The 6,982-nt window shown below is 50.0% G+C and overlaps 1 long non-coding RNA gene across 1 annotated transcript; it reads right to left on the bottom strand.

The window, feature by feature from the left end:
- Positions 1 to 282: 282 nt before the first annotated feature.
- Positions 283 to 1,317, bottom strand: LOC138438025 (uncharacterized). The gene is made up of 2 exons (XR_011256249.1): positions 803 to 1,317; positions 283 to 404 (listed from the first exon to the last, which is right to left on the bottom strand). It is a non-coding gene; the product is annotated as an uncharacterized lncRNA (long non-coding RNA).
- Positions 1,318 to 6,982: the final 5,665 nt, after the last annotated feature.

The raw sequence follows: 6,982 nt of genomic DNA, 5'->3' as shown, positions 1-6,982 counted from the left end.
CCTTCTTCCCTGAGACCCGGGTAGCAGCAGTCCCTGCCCCACGGGAACACATGCACAAAAGGCATTCAGCCACGGGACCCGGAGAGCAGAGGACCTGGATAAGTGTGAGCGAATAAGAATAATAAATAACGCGGAGCCATCGAGGGGTTTTGAAGCCGGGAAGTGACAAGGTCAAATCTGTATTTTAGAAAGACCCCGCTGGAGGAGGAGGTAGCCTTGGAGAGAAACTAAAAGGTCGTGCACTTCTCGAGGTATTTCTCTGAAGTCTGTGGGAAGTTTGTAGTGTCAGGTTAAGGATTTTATTGGTTCCATGTTTGGTTTTTGATTCGGCTGCTTCCTCGGGTCCTCACACGTCGGATGCCGGTCTTACTGGCGGGGCTGCTGAGTTGGGTCTATCTGGGGCTCTGAGGTGTATTTCAGGGATGAAATGAAGGGGCGGGAAAAGAAAATACAGAAAAATAAATAAATAACGGGGAGGATGGGTTTGGGGGACGGGGTGGGATGGCCTGGTGGTTCCCCCTGCCCCACCCCATTCAGAAGATGCTGTGGCAGGGCAAGGTGTACTGGCCGAACCGGGAAGGGGCCGGGGAGGTAACTCCTCATGAAATTCCTGGTTGGCATCCAGGGATGACCTGCCGCCAGGATTCACATGGGTCAGGCACCCTCACACCCCTCACGGCCTCGTCAGGAAAAGCTTCCATTTAGGAACAGCATGGACCCATCTTGTAGGAGACTCCTGGGCCCACGCTGAGCCCCGGGGGGTTAGAACTGGGTGAGACGTAGCAGTAATAATAGCACTCACGGTGGCTGTTGCTGCGTTCTCACTTGTCATGTGGCTGCATGGCTCTCTGATGAGACGGACGCTGTTATCTGTCCCATGACACCGAGGAGACGGGGGCTCGGGGAATGCTGTTTGCCAGAGGCCTGGGCCTGGATTTGAGCCCCTTGGAGGAGACGCCCACCTGCTTTTCCATCCTACTCCAGGGACCCCGGCCTGTGTGGAGCCCTTCGCAGGGCCTCCCCCATGAAGCCCCAGGGAGGCTGTTTTTTCTCTGCCAGTCACTCAGGCACAAAGTAGAGAGGGTCCAGGGGAGCAGGTGGCCTCCCCTTCCAGCACTCTGCTAGCCTGCTGAGTGACCTTGGGCAAGTGCCTTCCCTCTCTGAACCTTGACGGCCTCCTCCTCAGTCCAGTGTGACTCGGCGTCCAGCCTTAGTGGGGGCGTGGGGGGTTGGAGGTCTCACTGGCTCCCGCCTGCCTTGGGCCTAGCACACAGTAGGCGCTCCACAGAGGCCCAAGTCCTCTTCCAGGGCTTCCCTGTCGGGGCCGGTTGTGTCCATGGAATCCGCACTGTGAAAATAAACATGAACCCAAGTGGCCCCGGTCTCCGTGGCAGCCAAGGCGAAGCTCGGTCCCCAGCCTGTGTCTGTTCTGGGCAAGAACAAAAGTTTCCCTGTGAAGTTGCCCCCATCCCCCCGCTTCCCTTCTGGAGCCAGCTGGGATGGGAGGACGGGCGGGGGGAGGGGGCCCGGCCAAGAGCAGCCCAAGAGCCCAGCTGCCTGTCAAAATCCAGTCTCCCTCCCCCGCCCAAGCCCATCCCAACACACACCCCCATCCCCCCGGGGGCTCAGGTAGGTGAAGGGCCCCCAAACTCAGGAGCCCTAGGGGCAGAAAGCTGAGCCTGGTTAAGGATTTGAGGAAGAGAAGTTTCCCGGGGTGGTCCTGGGGACAGAATGTATGACACTATAGAGTCCAGGGATGCAGGTGGGAGAAGCTGCCCGGTTACTCTTGCACCGAGCACCATCTGGTCCATGCCTCTTAAAGCCCCTCACCCCCTACCCCAGCCTCTCAGCTCAGAGCCTCTCCCAACCGGGGGAAATGGCCAGTTCTGGAGGACTTGGCCGAACCAGCACAGAACTTGGCATCAGAGAGAAATGGCAGATTCTGGCTCCATCATAACCTGCAGTGAGACCTTGGGCTGGGAACGTGCTCTCTGAACCACCGTCTCTGCCTCTGCATCACAGAAGGGACTGGAGCTGAGCGGCAGCCGCATGCAAGTTCAGCGACACGCCTCTGCTCAGCAGCTGCTGTGCCCACCGGGGACCAGGCAGCGTCGTGGGGTGGACCTGGAGCTCACCCACTGGGGGTTCAGACGTGTGACATGCAACAGCCTGGGGGAACATGGGAGCGAGGTGCTGGGAGGAGCAGAGGGCCCCGGAGAGAGGGAAAAGAGCCAGACTCAACCCAGGGCCAGAGGAGCAGAGGGCGACTTGGACAGGACATGGCTGCTGTCAGTGTCTGTGTGGCAGTCCTAACACCCACGTGGATACATCTCTCCTAACAATGGGATTGCTCCCTGAGGCGGGGGAAGAGCTTCACTTCACTCACTCTGCTCCTTCCTGGGCCCAGGCAGCGCTGCTGCAGGGGCCCCTAGCCAAACAAAAGCCGGAGGAACAACCTCCCCTTCCCTTCCAAGGTCATCAGGGCGCGAGAAGTCCACAGGGAGCAGCATCTCTGCGTGGTCAGGGGCCATGGGGGTGAACTTTGCTCAGCAGGGCTATGACATAGGTGAGGGAGGGGGAGGAGATGTCAAATGACAAGCAGGACTTGGATGAATTGTATCTCAATAATGCTGTTGAAGAAAACATAATCGTGATTGCTCATTCCTAGTTTATAGAAAGACAAGGGGTTTGGGTTTTTTAAAATATTTATTTATTTATTTTTGACTGCACTGGGTCTTCGTTGCTCCGAGTGGGCTCTCTTTAGCTGCAGTGCATGTCCTTCAGTTGTTGCAGAGCGTGGGCTCAGTAGTCGTAGCTCATGGTCTTAGTTGCCCCTTGGCGTGTGGGATCTTCTGGGACCAGGGATCGAACCCATGTACCCTGCACTGGCAGGTGGATTCTTAACCACTGGCCCCCCAGGGAAATCCTGACTTTTGTGTTTTGATGTAGTATCTTGCAGCCTTACTAAACTCACTTATTAGTTTTAGCAGCATTTTTTGTAGATGACACTGGATTTTTCTACATAGATGATCATGTCATCTGCAAATAACTCAATGCTATGTTTTCTTTTCAAAATAAAATGACAACCGGGACTTACCTGTGGGTGCACTTTCCACACCCCTCACGGTCTCCCTGAAACACCTCGAAGGATAGGGCCCTGCAAGGTGCAAGGTCTCCTGAGTGAAGAGACTGATGCTGACAACTAGCAAGATCCTGGTTAGTGTCATCCTAGGCTGATGAAATCAGTTTCCGAGATCACGGTCTCTGCCCTCTAGGGGTATCATGAGAACTCATGATGTCAGAGCTGTAAAAGTGTCTGATGCAGAGAAGACTGGGAGCCCATAGAACTGGGATCCTTGCCATCTGGAAAAGAAAGTCATGTGTTTGATACCATTACTGTGGGCTCAGTGTTTGTATCCCCACCCACAGTCTATGTTAAAGCCCAATCCCCAACATGATGGTATTTGGAGTTGGGACTTTGTGGGGAGGTGATTAGATCATGAGGATTCCACCCTTCCAAATGGGACTAGTGTCCACAAAAGAGAGGCCCCAGAGAGGTCCTTCACCCCTGCCCCCACGTGAGGACACAGGTGGCTATAAATCAGGAAGAGAATCCCATCCCCAGACACCAAATCCACTGATCTTGGACTTCTCAGCCTCCAGAACGGTAAGAAATAAATTTCTGTTGTTTATAAGACACCCAGACTCTGTTATAGCAGCCCCAAAACATTAAGACATGTTTTAATCAAAAACTAAACATTCCAATAAAAATTACAAGGTAGGTTTTTAAATTTGTAAAACTTTTGATTGTGCGATCTTAGTCTTATAAACTGATTATAAGAAAATTATGAAACGCACAAAAATACAGGTTAATTAATTGACAGATGATGAAAAATGCTATCACAGCATCAATTTCTACAAAAATAACTTGGAGTTAATCTGAATATTCAACAACAATATAGAATGCTATTCAGCTATGCTGCTCAGATATACTTTTGTGATTTCTGAGTGCAATAGGTTACAATACGGTATTAGAGGAAAATCTCATTTTGTTTTATATATGTGCATGCTAAGTCACTTCAATTGTGTCCAACTCTTTGTGACACTATGGACCATAGCCTGCCAGGCTACTTTGTCCACGGGATTCTCCAGGCAGGGAATCTAGAGTGCATAGTCATTCCCTTCTCCAGGGGATCTTCCTGACTCAGGGATCAAACCCGTGTCTCTTCCATCTCCTGCACTGGCAGGCGGATTCTTTACCACTAGTGCCACCAGGGAAGACTTTATATATGTCGCGAAGAGTCAGACACGACTGAACGACCTCACTTCACTTTTCACTTTCACGCATTGGAGAAGGAAATGACAATTCACTCCAGTGTTCTTGCCTGGAGAATCCCAGGGACTGGGGAGCTTGGTGGGCTGCCCTCTATGGGGTCGCACAGAGTCGGACACGACTGACGCAACTTAGCAGCAGCAGCAGCAGCAGTCTCAGTTCAGTCACTGAGTCGTATCCAACTCTTTGCAACCCCATGTACTTTATATATGTATATGCATATACATATATATATATATATATGAAATGTCCAGAAGAAAAATATTTAGCTGATTATTCTTAAGAGATTAAATTAGGAGTAATGGAATATTGTATGGGCTTCCCTGGTGGCGCAGAGGTTAAAGCATCTGCCTCCAACGCGGGAGACCCGGGTTCGATCCCTGGGTCAGGAAGATCCCCTGGAGAAGGAAATCGCAATCCACTCCAGTATTCTTGCCTGGAGAATCCCATGGACGGAGGAGCTTGGTGGGCTACAGTCCACGGGTCGCAAAGAGTTGGACACGACTGAGCGACTTCACTTTCACTTTCACTAATGGAATAATGTACACTTTTTTCTCTCTGATATTTTTTGCTTTTTCTGAATTTTCTTGCTTTTCTACAAAATTATAATGGCAACAATATAAACAACTTCCATTTATTAAGCATGTACTTTGTTCCACACTGCATTGAGGGCTTTCTATATGTTTCCTTACTTAATCCTTACAACAGTTCTGAGAGACAGGTACTAATCTTTACTAGGAAGGGTTCTTTCAACTGAAAGTGACAAAATACCCAACTCAAAAGGGCTTCCCAGGTGGCTCAGTGGGTGAAGAGTCCGCCTGCCCACGCAGGAGACACAGGAGATATGGGTTCAATCCCTGGGTTGGGAAGATCCCCTAGAGCAGGAAATGGCAACCCACTCCAGTATTCCTGCCTGGAAAATCCCATGGACAGAGGAGCCTGGCAAGCTACAGTCCATGGGGTCAAAAAAAGTAGGACACAGCTGAGTAGCTGAGCACATACGCACACGCAGCTCAAACTGGTTTAAGGCAAGAAAGAGAATCAATTCACTTGGAAGTGTCAAGTGTCAATGGAAAAATCATGATTGACTTCAAGTAGGGACTCTAAAGTTTCCCACAACTGGTTTCTCTTGGCTCTGCTCCCCTGAAGCATACTCCCATTTGGGAGCAAGATGGCTTTGTAGCAGGGATCAGTCACACCCTCACAACTGCAAGGCTTTATGGAAAAGTGGTTGACCAAAGCCCTAAGGAACACTCCACTGGAATGGCATGAGTCCACATGACCACCCAGCAACCTATCTCTGTGGCCAGGTGCTGGGTGCACTGAGTGGCTTAAGCCCAGGTCACATGCCCCAGGGAGTGAAATCATAGTTCAGGGGAGAATAGAATTGGTTCTCTCAAAGCAAAAGCACAAACAGAGTAGTAGATGGCAGATGGGAGGGAGAAAACTTTTCCACTGCAACTGTCATCTCCAACTTACTAAAAAAGAAACTGCAGCTCAGAGATGGGAAATAGTTTGTTCAAAATGGTATAGACAGGGGAATTCTCTGGCGGTCCAGTGGTTAGGACTCTACAGTTCCACTGCAGGAGGTTCAGGTCTAGAAACTAAGATACCCCAATCCCACAAGCCACCCACATGGCAAGAAAAAAAAATCTCAAAATGATACAGATGGTAAGTAAGGAGGCAGGGACTCATTGTCTAGTTCTGAAGACTGGAAACTTAGTCACTATGCGATATTGCCTTCCAGGATTACCTTTGTAGTATTTTGGTGAATTTAGAAACAAAAGAAAGTCATAATTCCCCCATCAGTGGGTTTAGGGTGCTTGGCTGCTTAAGGTCAGGGTGGGGTGAGGGCACACCTGAGACACGTGTGCCCAATGCTTCCTTCCAAGATGGCGATCATCCAGTTGCTTCGCATCCTTCCATCAAGACGAGCTGTCAGAGCAACCCTGACACCAGAGAATGGCCAGTGCAGGCTGGGAAAGAAGAGAAGACCCTCCAAACACAAGTTGTAATAATAATATCTGATATTTATTGCTGGCTTATCCGGGGCCAGGCATTGTGCTCTTGTGTCCTCATGACCCCTAGTGGACGCAGGAGCGGGTGCTGCCCTGGGTTACAGATGAGGGAGCTGAAGCACACAGCCGTCTCAGGAGGAGCTGGCTAGGAGGGAGTCTGACTCCAGAGCCCAGCCCCTAATCACACACTCTGATGCCAGCATCACAGCTCCTCACCAGCCAGGAGAGAATTTTAGTGGTACCTGCAGAGATCAGAACTGTAGAGACTGAATGTGCTGATAACATAATGCTGAGCCATATAGGAGCCAAGTAAGGCTGATGTCTCCAGCTGATTTCTCAAGGCAGTTCCCTGGGCCTTTGTGGGGGAGAGGTTGTGCAGTCAAGGCTGAGGCCCGGTACCCTGCTTAGAAACCTGCTTAATAGTCTTTCCATTATGATATCCACCTTAGTCTTGAGTTTATAATTATTTTATGTGGTAAAGGAAATCGTCACTGGCGGAAATAAATCCAACCTCTAAGTAGACCCTTAAGTGTGAAAAGATGTTCAATTAAGAAAATGTTCATGATGCATTGTTAGTGATTTTTTTAATGCAAACTACAGAGCTATTTACATATATAGAAAAGATCCAAAT

This window comes from Ovis canadensis, chromosome 3, assembly GCF_042477335.2.
Source record: "Ovis canadensis isolate MfBH-ARS-UI-01 breed Bighorn chromosome 3, ARS-UI_OviCan_v2, whole genome shotgun sequence".
NCBI classification, from domain to species: domain Eukaryota; kingdom Metazoa; phylum Chordata; class Mammalia; order Artiodactyla; family Bovidae; genus Ovis; species Ovis canadensis.
This window is presented reverse-complemented; position numbering and strand designations above follow the sequence as displayed.